General features: G+C 42.5%; 1 pseudogene; it reads right to left on the bottom strand.

Moving 5' to 3' along the window:
• Positions 1 to 10,184: 10,184 nt before the first annotated feature.
• LOC103205316 lies at positions 10,185 to 11,689 on the bottom strand (annotated as a pseudogene).
• Positions 11,690 to 15,875: the final 4,186 nt, after the last annotated feature.

Below are 15,875 nucleotides of genomic sequence, written 5' to 3'. Positions count from 1 at the left end.
ACCTGCATGTAGCCGAGTCTTCATTTAACAGCCTGCCATGTTTCCTGCCAATCTTGGGACTGTCTCTGGACTTGAACTAGTGGCCTGCTGTGTTGTTTGGTAATCTTGGGACTATGTCATTTTATTTTTCAACCTGGGCTTGTTAGCCTCAGCAGCCAGCAGCTGCCAGAGTGGAGAGACACCCCTAGCTCCAGTGGGCTGGGAGCAAGTGGCAGAGCTGAAGCCCAAGATTGAGGGGCTTTCACCCAGCCCCTAGAGCTTTGCACATTGAACTCAGAGTTCTAGTCTCCAAAACTGTAAGAGAATAAACTTCTGTTTTTTGAAGCCACCGATTTGTGGTATTTCTGTTCGAGTGTCACAAAGTAACCAAAACAATGGTTGTCTGTGTGCTCCACAGGTTCCCCACAGGTTCTCCACAGGCTGTCATCTCTACAGAAGCAGGTCCCCAGGCCTTCCATCTGTGATGCTTGCCACTGGGTGACTTAGAGCTACCAACCTTTAGGCTAGAAGTTGATTGCAGACTACTTGTACTACCAAGCTCCCTCTCGGATGGTAGAATACCAAAACCCAAACTCATTGCCATTGAGTCCATTTCCACCATGGTGACCCCATGTATTACAGAGTAGAACTGTGGTACATAGGGGTTTTTTCCTGCTCACCTTCCCCAAAACAGGTTTTTTTTTTTTTTTTTTTTTTTGGCTGTAATCCTTATAGGAGCAGATTGCCAGGATTTTCTTCCTTGACACCACTGTATGGGTTTGAACTGCCAACCTTTCAGTTAGCAGCCAAGGAAAGGGCTACCTTTTTGGGTTACTTCTAGGACCCAGAGACTAGAAGGTTATATTCTGGGTGCTGGAGAGAGAGCAGTGAACAAAACAGACCAAAGTACCCCCTCTGGGAGAATCAGAGGCCAGCATTTAATAGGGTATGGCAGAAAGAGCACTGGCATGGGAGTTCAAGTCCTGGCTTTTTTGTTTGTTTGTGTTACTACTAGTTGACATGTTAGTGGGGAGAGCTATGCATTAAGTAAAATTAAATAGAAAGTATATAGTATATTGTAAGGTGATACTTGCAGGGAGAAAACCAAGCAAGGGTAGAAGATAAGTAAAGCAGAGAGGGGGTGGAGGAAGTTTCAATTCTAAGTAAGGTCATCTGGGAAGGCTGCCTAGAAAAGGGGACTTTTGGGCAAAGAGTTGAAGAGGCAAGAGAGTGAGTCATGTGGGTATCTGAGGAAGAACATTCTAGCAAGCAGAATCAGCAAGTGGAAAGCCTTGAGGTGGGAGTATGCTGCAAACTGTATTTTAGGATAAGTTTTAAATAAACCCATTGCCATTGAGTCAATTCTGACTGATAGCGACCCCCATTGGGTTTTCAAGGTGGTAAATCTTTACGGAAGTAGATTGCCCTTTCCTACTTGACTGCTAACCAGAAGGCTGGTGGTTCAAACCCACCAGCCACTCCTTGGAAGGAAGGTTGGGCAATCTACCTCTGCAGTGATACCGCCTCAGAAACTCAAGGAGGGGTCGCTATGAGTCAGGTCCGACTCGATGGCAATAACAACAACAACAACAACTGCAGAGCAGCTGGTGGGTTTGAGCCACCACCCTTCTGGTTAGCAGTCAAACAGTGCACTGTACCACCAGAGCTCATTGAGTTTTAAATAAGGTAGGTTCAGCTCTACCATCACACTGTTGTTCAAAACAATTTGTTTACTCAGTGAATCAGCATTTCTGTCAGTGGTTATGTGATAATAAGACAATTGGTAGAAATAATGTTGCAGAAAACTTTAAGTGTTAGGCATCTTGGACACTTTCTGAAGCTGAGAGGCTTTAGATTCAGAACCAGGAGCTCCTGGACCATATGTTGCTCTTGTGTGTCAACAAGGCAATTCCAACTCATGTTGTTGTTGTTGTTGTTATGTGCCATCGAGTCAAACCTGACTCATAGCAACCCCTCCTTGGGTTTCCGAGGCAGTATCACTACAGAAGTAGGATTGCCCAACCTTCCTTCCGAGGAGTGGCTGGTGGGTTTGAACCGCCAGCCCTCTGGTTAGCAGTCAAGTTTCTTATCCACTATGCTACTCATAGCGACCCTATATGACAGGGTAGAACTACCCCATTGGGTTTCCTAGGCTGAAATCTTTAATGAACCACCACTCGTATGTCGATTTGTCATACTATGGTGGCTTGCCTGTTGCTATGAGGCTGTGATGGCATCAGGATTGGCAGAAGATTCATTAACAACCTACAATATGCAGATAATACAGCCTTGCTTGCTGAAAGAGAAGGCTTACAGCCTTCAATATGGATTACACCTCAACATAATGAAAACAAAAATCCTCTCAGCTACACCAATAAACAACATCATGATAAATGGAAAAAAGGATGAAGTTATCAGGGATTTCATTTTACTTGAATCAATAATCAGTGCCCATGGAGCAGCAGTCAAACCAAATGTGTGTTGCATTCGGCAAATCTGCTGCAAAAGACCTCTTTAGAGTGTTTAAGAGTAAAGGTGTCACTTTGAAGACTAAGGTGTGCCTTACCCAAGCCATGTGTGGTAGTGAAGGTTGTGTGTTAATTTGGCTGGGCCATAGTTTTGAGTGGCTGGGCAGCTGGATGTAGTTATTCCACATGATGAGTCTGGTAATCACCTCCATGGTGAACTCTGCTTTGAGTAGCTAAGTAGCTGCCTTTGGGGTATGGCCTGCTTCCTGTAAATAAGAAGAAGCTTTGAGAAAGGTGTCTGAGCTTTTGGTACATTGTTGTTGTTGTTGTTATGTGCCGTTGAGTTGGACCCGACTCATAGCGACCCCTCCTTGGGTTGCTGAGGCAGTATCACTATGGAAGTAGATTGCCCAACTTTCCTTCCAAGGAATGGCTGGTGGGTTTGAACTGCCAGCCTTCTGGTTAGCAGTCAAGTGCCTTAGGCACTGTGCTAATCGTGCATTTGGCTGCGGTTCATCTCAGTGGCCTGCCATGTTGTCTGACGTCTTGGGACTGTGCCATTTTATTTGCCCATCAGGGTTCATCAGCATCAGCAACTAGTAGCAGCTGCATGAGTCAGAAGATGCTTCAGCTCTATGGGCCTGGAACAGGAGGCAGAGCTGAAGTCCAAAGCTGAGGGTCCTTCCCCTAGCCTCTAAAGCAGACACTTTGAACTTGGACTTCTAGCCTCCTAAAGGAGTTCTGGTAGTGTAGTGCCTAAGGCATTTGACTGCTAACCAGAAGTCTGGCGGTTCAAACCCATCAGCCACTCCTTGGAAGGAAGGTTGGGCAATCTACTTCCATAGTGGTACTGCCTTGGAAACTCAAGGAGGGGTTGCTATGAGTCGGTGACAACTCGACAGCACACAACAACAACAACAAACTGTAAGAGAATAAATTCTTGTTTGTTAAGCCATCCATTTGTGTTATAGCAGCACTAAAGAACCATGGTCTTTCCAATAGCCTCAAGTACATGTGAGAGCTGGGCAATAAATAAGGAACACTGCAGAAGATTTTAATGCATTTGAATTGTGGGATTGGTGAAGAATATTGAATGTACCATGGACTGCTAGAAGAATGAACAAATCTGTCTTGTAGGAAGTACAGTCAGAATGCTCACTAGAAGCAAAAATGACCAGACTTTGTCTCACCTACTTTGGTCATGTTGTTGGAAGGGACCATTCCCTGGAGAAGGACATCATGATTGGCAAAGTAGATGGTCAGTGCAAAAGGGGAAGACCCTCAATGAGATTCACTGACCCAGTAGCTGCAACAATGGGCTCAAATATACCAACAATTATGAGGACGGTGCAGAACCAAGCAATGTTGTGTTCTGTCGGAACCAACTCGATGGCACCTAGCAACAATAGCAACAACTTTTACTGAAGCAGATCACCAGGTCTTTTCTCTTGCAGAGTGGCAGGTGGGTTTGAACCACTTACCTTTCAATTAGCAGCCGAGCACTTACCCATTGTGTCACCAGGGCTCCTTGTATACGGGTTTATCTTGATGATAATGGTCAGGTTGGGAGGAGGCATGGATTATCTGGATGTAGGAGTGGGAAGATTCCTAATGCCATCTTAGATTCGGAGACTCACATTTCCCTAAAAGCCTCTTCCTGTCCCAGGTATTGTACTGTGAGCTTTATGAGGGAGGGCTTGCCACTATATCTTCTCTGCTTCACACAGTGTCTGGCACATAGAAATCAACAAACAGAAAACTAAGCCTCTTGCCTTTGAGTTGATTCTGAATCACAGTGACTGCATGTGTTACAGAGTAGAACTGCTCCATAGGGCTTTCTTGGATGCAGTCTTTACAGAGGCAGATAGCTAGTACCACTGGATGGATTCTGTGGTAGTCAATGTTGTGTGCCAACTTGACTGGGCCTAGTTTTCAGTGGCTGGGCAGCTGGATGTAGTTATTCCCCAGGATGAGACTAGTAAGCAACTTGATGGTGGAATCAGCTGTGAGCAACTGAGTAGCTGCTTCAGGATGTGGTCTACTCCCAATATGTAAGAAGCAGCTTTGAGATAGGTCTTGAGCTTTTTGGCACACCTGGATCCTGCATGCAGCCAAGCCTTCATTTATCAGTTTGCCATGTTGCCTGCCGATCATGGGACTGTTTCTTGACTTGAACTAGTGGTCTGCTGTGTTGCTTAATAATCTTGGGACTGTGCCATTTTACTTGTCACCTTAGATTTGTCAGCCTCAGCAGCCACAGCTGCCTGAGTTAAGATAAGCCTCCAGCTCTAATGGGCTGGGAGCAAGAGGCAGAGCTGACGCCTAAGGTCGAGGGACCCCTACAGCTGGTACTTTGAGGTCAAAGCCGCCTAAACTGTAAGAGAATAAATCCATATTTGTTAAAGCCATACCCTTGGGGTATTTTCTGTTAGAGTGCCACTACAGAACCAAAGGGAGCACTGGTGGCATAGTGCCTAAGGCACTTGACTGCTAACCAGAAGGCTGAGGGTTCAAACCCAGCAATCACTCATCAGAAGGAAGACTGGGCACTCTACTTCCATAGAGATGCTGCCTGGGAAAAACCCAAGGAGGGGTCGCTGTGAGTTGGATCCGACTTGATGGCAATGAGTTTGGTTTTGGTTTTAGAGAACCAAAATAGGTTCAAACTGACAACATTTAGGTTATTGGAAAGTTCATTTATTTTATAAGTTTAATAAATTTATTAAAAGAGAAAGAAACTACATGGAGAAAAAAGCTTTCACTTATCAGGAATAGAATGCTTATCAGATAACTTATCAGTAACTTTATATAAAAGCCACTGAAATTAATAGAAGCCAAAACAATGTAAACATAAAACAAAACAGCAGATACTTGAATTTTTTGTACCTGGATGATTCATTTGATCACAAATCTGAATTGAAATTCACAAATATGTTTGACAATAGTTATTTTCCTTTCAAAAGTTAATGCCAAATAATTTTTTATGTTCCACAGAATGAATAAGGAGTTCTGGTGGTGTAGTGGCTAAAGCATTCAGCCACTAACCAAAAGATTGCTGGTTTGAACCCACCACCTGCTCCACAGGAGAAAAAGGAGGCAGTCTGCTTCTAAAAAGATTTATAGCCTTGGAAACCCTATGAGGCAGTGCTACTCTGTCCTATAAGTTTGTTATGAGTCAGAATCAACTCAATGGCAGTGGAGGAAAAAAGGAATGTGCTCACTTTATATATGTATTTGTAATGAAAATATCTTTTTTGGATAAATGACCCCTTCACTGAAAAAGTTAGTGGCTTCATTCATTATAACATGATAATCCACTGCCATAGAGTCTATTCCAACTCATAGAACCCTATGGGACAGAGTAGAACAGCCCTATTGGGTTTTCAAGTCTGTAAATCTTTACGAAAGGACACGGCCTCACATTTCTCCCACGGAGCAGCTGGTGGGTTTGAACCATTGACTTTTTGGTTAGCAGCCCAATGCTTTAACCACAGCACCACCAGAGTTCCTTTATCACAACCATACTCCAAAAACCAAACTCACTGCCATTGAGTTGATCGTGACTCATAGCGATGCCTTCTTGGGTTTCCGAGTTGGTATCTGTATGCAAGTAGATTGCCCAGTCTTCCTTCTGAGAAGTGGCTGGTGGATTTGAACCACCAGCCTTCTGGTTAACAGTCAAATGCCTTAGGCACTAAGCTACCAGAGCTCCATAAACAACAACAAAAAAAATAATAACACCTCTATTAGGGCTGTCCAAATGTCAATATTTATATCTGTTGATTGAAAATGCTTTTTTCTATTTTTCTTGGTTAGTACATTCTTGGTAACTGATCTTAAGATGTTTCAAAGTTCACAGAATTGTTGATTATGTCATCTTTAAGGAGCCCTGGAGCACAGTGGTTAAAAGGGCAGTGGGTTTTATGTTGTCTTTATTGTTGGTAATAGCAACTTTGGAAAGATTCAACATGAAATTCCAAAGAGTATTTTTAGTTTTCAGGGCTTCTGGAAATCCTGAGTTAGCATCCTGATCTTGCCACTTGGTAGGACCTTCAGCAAGTTACTCAACTGTGTGAGACTCAGTTTCATCTTTTGTAAATTAGGAATAATAATAAAATCTACCTCATAGATTGTTGACAGAATAACTGAAATAATACATGAAAAGTGCTTAGTGTATTGACTGAAAAGATATAAATTAATAAATGTTGTTTATTATTATTTTAATTCATTCCTGCATTAGAAACCTACTTCACAATAATAATAATGACGATGATGATAATTAAAGTGACAAGACTTATACTAGTTGCCACGATCACATAATGGGCCACCACTATGAATCAGTGGTACTGTTCCAGTGGAACTAAAACTTGAGCAGGCATCAAAATTTCTTGGAGGGCTGGGTAAAACAGATTGCTGGAGCCCACTCCCAGAGTTTCTGACTCAGTATGTCTGGGGCAGGGCCTAAGGGTTTGCCTTTCTAACACATTCCCTGGTGATATTTATGTGGTGGTCCAAGGACCATGCTTGGAGAACCACAATTCTAAGCCCCTTACCCATGTTATCTCATTTGGTTCTCATCACCACAGGCTAGGAAGCAGGCTATGACCCCACTTTTACAAGTGAGCCAAAGGGAGGTTTGCTAGCTTGCCTGAGGTCACACAGTTTGGAATGGTAGAGCCAGGAGTTAAAGCTTTGCGTATTTGGCCTCCACCTGTGCTTACGTACTTGGAGCTCCAAATTATGGATCCTCTTTCTCCATTCTCTTGATCTTCTTCTTCCTCCACCTTTTCCAACTCAAAGCCATTGCCAGTCATTGTAATACCCCCTTATATACCTTCTTAGGGAACTCTGGTGGTGTAGTGAGTGAGTAAGGCATTTGGCTGTTAACCAAAAGGTTGATGGTTCAAAAGTACCAGCTGCTCCACAGGAGGAAGATGATGGAATCTACTTCCATAAAGATTTACAGCCTTGGAAGCATAATGAGAGTTGCTATGAGTCGGAATTGACTCAATGGTCAGGGGTTTAATATACACTCCTGATTCCAGGTTCCACTCTTGTATTGTGTTCTTGGCAGAGTCATCGGGGAAAAAAAAAAGAAAGAAAAAGAAACTCACTGCCATTGAGTCTAATCCAACTCATAGAGACCCCCCTTGGATTTCTGAGGCTGTAAATCTTTATGGAAGTAGATTGCCCCATCTTCCTTCTGTGGAGCAGCTGGTGGGCTTGAACCACTGATCTTTTGGTTAGCAGCCAAATGCCTTATCCACTATTCCACCACAGCTCCTGTTGTTATGTGCCGTCGAGTCAATTTCAACTTATAGCGACCCCTCCTTGGGTTTCCGAGGTAGTATCACTGTGGAAGTAGATTGCCCCGTCTTCCTTCCGAGGAGTGGCCGGTGGGTTTGAACCACCAGCCTTCTGGTTAGCAGTCAAATGCCTTAGGCATTACACCACCAGAGCTCCTACCACAGCTCCTGTTGTTGTTGTTATGTGCCGTGGAGTCGGCCCCGACTCATAGCGACCCCTCCTTGGGTTGCCGAGGCAGTCTCACTACAGAAGTAGATTGCCCAACCAGGTTAGAGTCAGTCTGCCTGCTCTGTACTTGCCCTGAAAAAGCCTCCTTGTTATCGTTAATGCTGCTGCTCAAATATCAGCTCCCAGGAAAATCTTCTTCAACCCCATATCTTTAGTGTTCTCCTCTTGCCTCACTCTTGAACTCTGCCTTACCTTGTAAAATCTCTCTCCTCACACTTATTACTGGGTGAAATTAACTAGATTATTTACTTGTTTGCCCATTTAATGTCTCTCTTCCCCTAGAATGAAGCTCCATGAGAGCAAGATCAGGTATTATCTACAATGTCTAAAATAATTCCTAGCACTTTTGTGATTGTATGCCTGTGCAACATTTTTGTCATGAATTACTGTTTCAGGAAGGTGGCTCAAGTGCTGTGTAAATGATTACCCAATCAAAACTTGCCTGTGCTTTACATCAGGTAGATAAACTCAGAACGATCAATCATGGAAGAACAGAAGGGCAGTCTCGCACAGAGAGATAGCTCACGGGGCAGGAATGGATAGGAAAGAAAGACACAGGGAAGAGGTAACTACAGGGAGGATGTAGGAAAAGAGCTGTTACATTGTAGGGAATTGCAGTCAATGTCATGAAACAAAATGTACATGAACTGCTGCATGAAAAATGAATTTGCTCTGTAGATTTTCACCCAAATCACAATAAAAATTAAAAAAAATAAAAGTGAATGGGGAGGAAGTGGAGTGCACCCTGTCCTGTCTACTATTCCATCCGCCTGAGCACCGCAGCAACCCAGCCCTCTCTGTGGCTACTGCTGCTAACACCACTGCAATCTGCCCACTGGACAAAGCCTGAGAGGCCACACCCACAGCCATTGGTATCCCACCATGGTCCAGTGCTGCAAGAGTCTGAGTTTTGGGGAAATAATAAACAAAAGGAGAACAGCTTTCCTTTTTCTAAAACAAAACAAAATCACCTGTGCTTTGTGTTAAGGAGTCAGGAGAGTGGTTGCCCTGTGTGGATGGGTGGGGGTAGTGATAGGAGGAGGCTCCAGGTGGGTTTTGGAGGGGCTGAGGATGCTCTGTTTCTTGACCTAGTTTCTGGTAACATGGGTGTGTTCTATTTGTGGCGATTCATTGAGCTATATGCATATGATGTAAGTACTTTCCAGTGTGATTATAAGACTTCAATAAAAAACGCGGAAGTAAATGTTAACACATCGAGTTTAGGGTGAAGCAGGGATTGCACTGCTTTGTCTTTGAAACGGTGGTTCTTAATTATCTTAGTTCCCTACTGTTGCTGTAACAGAGATACTACAGGGGCTGGCTTTGAAGAACAGAAACTTGTTTTCTCTCAGTTCAGGAGGCTAGCAGTCAGCATGTGGCTCTAGTGGGAGGTCCCTCTTTGTCTATTTCAGCTTCTGGTGGCTGCAGGCCTGGGAGTTCCTGGGTGTACAGATTGCTCTGCCTTCACCCGTTGTCAGATAAAAGTCATCTTCCTTCTGTGGCGTATGCATATGCTGCTCTTTATATACCTTAAATGTCACTAAGTTTAGGACTGACCCTATACTGACAATGACCTCAACTGATTGACTATATTACATTAGATTGCATCATGGAAGGTGAATGGATCATATTAGATTACATCTATGGGTGTGTGTGTGTGTCTATGTGTGTGCGTGTGCAAAAGGAGTTCTGGTGGTGCAGTGCCTAAGGCATTTGACTGCTATCGAGAAGGTTGGGAGTTCAAACCCACCAGCCACTTTGCATAGAGAAGACGGGATAATCTACTTCCATAAAGATTTACAGCCTCAGAAACCCGATGGGAGTCGCTATGAGTTGGAATTGACTCCATGGCAGTGAGTTTGTTTTTTTTGGGGGGGTATATATGTGTGTGTGTGTGTGTGTGTATAAATGTATGTGTGTATACACACACAAGTATATATATATATATATATATATATATATGTATATATGTGCATATGTGTGTGTGTGTATATGTGTGTATATGTATATATACAAACAGTTGCTATCCAGTTGATTCTGAATCAGGTACAGAGTAGAACTGCTCCATAAGGTTTTCTTTTCTTTTTTTGTCTTCCCATTTCCTTCCTGTGGTTAACTTTTTTTTTTTTTTTCCCACAAATAAGATTTTTTTTTTTTATTTGTCACCATTAAGGCTGAATTTTAAACAGATTATTATTATTATTATTTTACAGATTCTTGACCTGGTGGTTCATAGCTTTCAGCTCATTCAACTTTAACACCTCTCTCATCTTCTGTAACTTTTTCAGAACTACTGCCTTCACCATGAAGCTCCATGAGTTTTCCCAATTCAAACTTGGGCTTCTTCAGCATCTTTACTTTTCTAACAAACACACCATGGAGACGATAAATAGATTGGCAAGCCTTTTCTATGTCCTTCCCAATGCTGTCTGGAATCAATTTATTGATCACTTTTTTCAAGTCACTTGTTTGCTTCTCTTGGGTCATGATTTCCACATTTTCTTCTGGATTTGGAGGACCTGTTGGTGCCGAGCATTAGAGGTCTTCCGAATCTGATTGTTGAGTTTTTTAGTAAAACCAACACAGAACAGACGAAGCAACTAACCATCCGTAGTCTTTTTTTAATTTTTTTTTTTTATTTTAAGAGTTTGTTTTACATTCAACATTACATGTTTCACTCCCCATTTACCATGCCCAACCCTAACCCAGTCTTCTCCCCTCCCTGCCCAGTACCCCCACACCCCTGCCATGCCCCTCATAGTTATGCGCTCCTGTTTGTCCTGCATTTCCTCTGAGTGAATGTTGCCCCTCTGGTGCCCCATGGTCAATTGCTCCAAGGGATGCATCTCCATAGAGTATGTGGGTGTGTCACCCTGGGTTGAGTGGTCTTGTTTGCTATTTGGCTGAGAGCCAGCCCTTGGGAGTGAGCTTTATTTCAGGCCCAGAATGTATCCCAGGAGCATAGTATTGGGGGTCTCACCAGACTCCATCTGACCAGTAATTCTGGTCATTATTGATTTTTTGGTTTGTGTTCCACGTTTTTCCTCCCACTCTATCCAGGGTCTCCAGATTTGATCCTTTCCTTAGTGGTCTTGAGGGCCTTCATGTCCCAGGGCTGATTGCTTCCAAATGTGCTTTTTCCCCCACTTTTCTTTGTTTCTGACAATAGGAGACCATTAGGTGCATCTTAGATGGCTGATTGAAAGCTTTTAAGACCCCAGTCACTACTCAGCAATATAGGATGAGGAACAAGGCTTTTTATGTATTTTGTTGTACCATTGAGTCTAGTGTCACCCAGCACTAACCATTTGTAGTCTTGACATCAACATGAGCTTCAATCATGGTCTGCCAGTTTTTGACCGTGGAGCACATTTTGTCACAGGTAAGATCCATGCCATGGAAGTTGGTCAGGCAGTTTTTGCCCTGAACATTCTCAGTAATTAGCTTGAATTTTCTAAATGCAACTTCATCATTCTGCAGATCAGCAAGGCTAACTTCAAAAACACGATGCTTGAGGCCATCAGAAGCAATTTTGGTTCCTTGAGTCCTTGTGACTAGTGTTTTCCCAATACTTCTTATATTGAACATAGCTGGTTCTTTCACATCATAGCAATCTTTCTTAGAGATGGATCACCCACTTTCTTCTTGGCTCCTTTTTTTTTTTTTTTGCCACCTTTTGGAAGGCAATTACTCTTGCCGACCACCATGGTGCTGCTCAGAGAGCCAAAAGAGCCCCTGTGGTTAACTTTTCACTATTTCCTGTCCTATGCATTCCTGCCCTCTGAGGTATCTCCTTGTGCAACTGCCGCCATTCTGATCTCCCATGGTTGATTGTTCTAAGGACTGTTACTGCCTGGTATAATCGTTTACCTCGTCAGCCTGTCTATTGTTTGGCTGTAAGTTAAGCCATGAGACTGAGTTCAATTCCAAGCCCAAAGGGTGACTAGGGACCATAGTCTTATAGGTTTTACCAAGCTCTATCGGACTAGTAAGCCTGGTCTTTTTAATGATTTTGAGTTTTGTTCCACATTTCTCTCCCATTCTATGCAGAATCTCCTATTATGATTCCTTTCTGAGTGGCTGGCAGTGGTAGCTGGGCACCATCTAGTTCTTCTGATCTCAGGGTCATGTAGACTGAGGTTTCCATGGTCCACTAGTCCCTTGGACTAATTGTTTCCATGTGTGTTTGATTTTCTTCATTCCTCTTTGCTCTGGACAAGGAGAGACCAATTGTTGCATCTTAGATGGCTGCTCACAAGCTTTTAAGACCCCATTTGCGGCTTACCAAAGTAGGATGTAGAATGATGTTTTTGTATAGTATGTTATGCCAATTGAGCTTGATGTCCCCTGTGACCATGGTCCCGGGCCCGAGGGCCCAGTGGTGTACTCCCCTTAAGGTGTTTGGCTGTGGCTAAGAAGTTATCATAACTTTGTGCCTGTTAGCTCTATTATATGTATGGATATTCTTATAACATATACAAATACATATGTGCAAATATTGTCTGTCAAACCTATATATTGTCATAGATATAATCCCTTTTGCCTATCCATACCATACTTGACTACCTATGTGTCCACTTTACCTATCTACCTAGGTATCCACCTGTAAATTAATGTTTGTTATTATGGATAATGCAGTATTGTATATGTAAATGTATCTACCTTTGTTGTCTGTACTTCTTGTGCACCTCTCTGTGTCTTCCTTTTCCTTGATCTTACTGTGCTGGTCACTTGCTTTTGGCATATTGCCTTTGCCTTCACCCAAATCAATACTTGTCTCCTACTTAGCTAGCAGAAACCCCCTCCCCTCATCCCTGGTAACCAACAAAGAAAGTTTCCTTCCATGTGTAAGCCTTTCCTTGACTTTTTATAATAGTGAATTCATACAATATTTGTCCTTCTGTGATTGACTTATTTCACTCAGCATAATGTCCTCCAAATTCATCCCCACTAGGAAGTGTGCTCAGATTCTTCCTTATTCTTAAGTGTTGCATAATATTCCATTATGTGCATGTACCACAGTTCGTTTATCCGTTCTTCCGTTGATGGGCACTTAGGTTGTTTCCATCTCTTAGCTATTGTGAATAATGCTGTGATGAACATGAGTGTGCATATATGTATTTGTGCCCTGATTCTCACTTCTTTAATATATATACCTTGTAGTGGGATTGCTGGATCAAATGGTATTTCTATTTCCAACTTTTAAAGGAATTGTCATACCATTTTCCACAGTAGTTATACCATTTTACAGTCCCACCAGCAATCTCTCCACACTCTCCCTAACATTTGTATTTTTCTGTCTTGTTGAACTTTGCTATTCTTTGCTATCTTGAGATGATATCTCATTGGTGTGTTGATTTGCATCTCTCTAATGGCTAATGAAGGAGCTCTGGTGGCATAGTAGTTAAGGCATTTGGCTACTAACCAGAAGGCTGGTGCTTCACACCCACTAGGCATTCCTCAGAAGGAACTAGGTTGGGCAATCTACTTCCATAGTGATATCGTCTTGGAAACCCAAGGAGGGGTCCCTATGAGTCGGATCTGACTCAACGGCAGTGAGTTAGAGTTAATGGCTAATGATGGAGAACATTTCAGAAACAGATCACCAGGCCTCTCTTTCAAGGCACTTTTGGGTGTGTTTGAACCACTATCCTTTCAGTTAGTAGTCAAGTGCTTAACTGTTTGTGCTACCCAGGGCCTCCTCCACAGGTATAGCATCTAGGATTCCAACATGTATTTTTGAGGAGATGATTCAATCCATCACCAAGGGAAGATTTGTCTCCACCACTACCCTGGAGACATTTGGCAATGATGTCTGGAAATGTTTTTGGTGTTGCAACTATGGGTGGAGGGAGTGTGCTACTGGCATCTAGTGGATAGAGGTCAAAGATGGTGCTAAGCATCCTACCTACAATGCACAGACAGACTACCACAATAAAGAATGATCTGTCCCCAAATGCCAACAGATCTGAGGTTGAGAAATCCTGCTTTGACCAAACTGATCTGAGAAACTTCAAGATCACTTGAACATTAATTTCACCCACCACAGCCTTTGCTGACACAGAGGGCCTTATTTACTTGATTTGGACAATGTTTCCCTTCCCAGGGGAAGCCTGAGAGTGGGAGCGATTTTCATCTGCTACCTCGTAAATCTCTGAAATGAAAAACAGGTCTGAATATTTCCTTCTCTCTCTCAGGCTTTGAAGCCCTCTGAAGTGGGCCATGGCAGTTAGCTCACAACAAATTCCCCAGACACAATTTAAATGTCATTTCAGGGCTGGAATGAGGGCATGAATATTTAAGCTATAACTTGTTTGGGTCGTGCCTAAATCTTTTATGGATTTTACTCGATGAGAAAAATGAGTCACTACTTTTTGATCAAGTTCGCTTGCCCTCCATATTATTAACAAAGCCAGTCAAGTGAACCAGCCTGCATCTACCAGGGAGGATAGGGATGCTTGTTTGGGGGATGATATTGGAGTCTATTTCCAGCAGGCTGTAGAGATGGTTCAAAATCTAAAGAACAGGCAGGAGATTTGTCTTAGGTCACTGTGTCCTTGCCATCAAAAATACCATTGCATATCAGGTATGTCTGGGTGAGGGAGTGGGCAGTAGAAGTGAAATGAAAGAATCCAACCTAGGTAGAAAGAGCCCTGTTGGTGCAGGGGTTGAATGATAACCAAAATGTAGGCAGTTCAAACACATCATCTGCTCCATGGGAGAAAGATGTGGTGGTTTGCTTCCTAAAGATTACAGCTTTGGAAACCCCATGGGACAGTTCTACTGTGTCCTATTGGGTTAATATGAGTTGGAATCAAATTAATGGCAATGGGTTTTTAACCCTTGGTGGAGAGTTAGATACCTTGATCATTGACTGTATAGAAATACTGGGCTTGCTCAACCCTAACTCCAGAGATTAATCCTTTTTCCTGTTCTCAGTGTGCATCCCAGGAGATGGATGGGTGTCAGAGGCAAAGAGAAAGGCACACATCAGGGCAAAATAAAAGAAAATAAACACAAGAGCGAAATGTTTAACAATTTTAAACATCATGGACTCAAGAACATCTATTTTAATCCTTTGGAAGACATTATGCCTCCTATGTCTCATTCCCAGCCCCTACCCAGAAATTAATTTTGCACATTAGTATGAAAGCCACCTCTCTCTTCTCTGAATGCTGCTTTTGATTTTGACAGGGTATCTAAAAGGCTGCTATTAGACAAATTTTCATCAACTAATAATCTAGTTCCTGGGCAAAACATGAATTTTTTGTCATCTCCTGTGAATTGAAAAAAGCCATAATTAGGAGGAAAATCACTAATTGTAAGGCACAAAATTTGTTTGCTAAGAATAGTCATTAAGGGGCGATGAAAGCATTAGTAACTTCAATATTAGAAAACAACTATTAAAATGCAAGTGGAATGGAAGCACTTGCCCAGACATAATAATGGCTTTACATTTACAGATCTATAATTGTAGTTTGATTTGAGGTATTGTTGGTACATTTTAAGGAACAATATACAGTAGGGCTAAAGACTTAAAGTACCATAGCTTTTGGGCTCCAAATTATAGACTCGAGTTTTAATTTCTGGAGAACATTACTGTGGGAAGACTTACTCAACTATACTGTCAATGCTGTTATTACTTTAAGATTGTGATGAATTGGACAAAACCAGGACAAAGAGTAATGTTTCTGGGGCCCAGACAGTTCATGATACCAGTTTTGCATACAAAGTGCCTGGCATCTGACATCAGGATGAAGTTGGCACATCACCCTAATATATTTCCTGGCTTAAGAATAGCTTTTTCTTGTGTCTGCTTTCAGACAAACCAACTCTTTAGGGAAAATTTGGAAAATGCAGAAAAATATAAGGAGGAAAATTTAAATTCTCCTT

The sequence above is a fragment of the Orycteropus afer genome, unplaced genomic scaffold (assembly GCF_000298275.1).
Source record: "Orycteropus afer afer isolate SDZICR_OR568_19922 unplaced genomic scaffold, OryAfe1.0 scaffold00281, whole genome shotgun sequence".
In the NCBI taxonomy this organism is placed as follows: Eukaryota; Metazoa; Chordata; class Mammalia; order Tubulidentata; family Orycteropodidae; genus Orycteropus; species Orycteropus afer.
The sequence above is the reverse complement of the archived record's forward strand: the minus strand, read 5'-3'. Positions and strand labels throughout refer to the sequence as shown.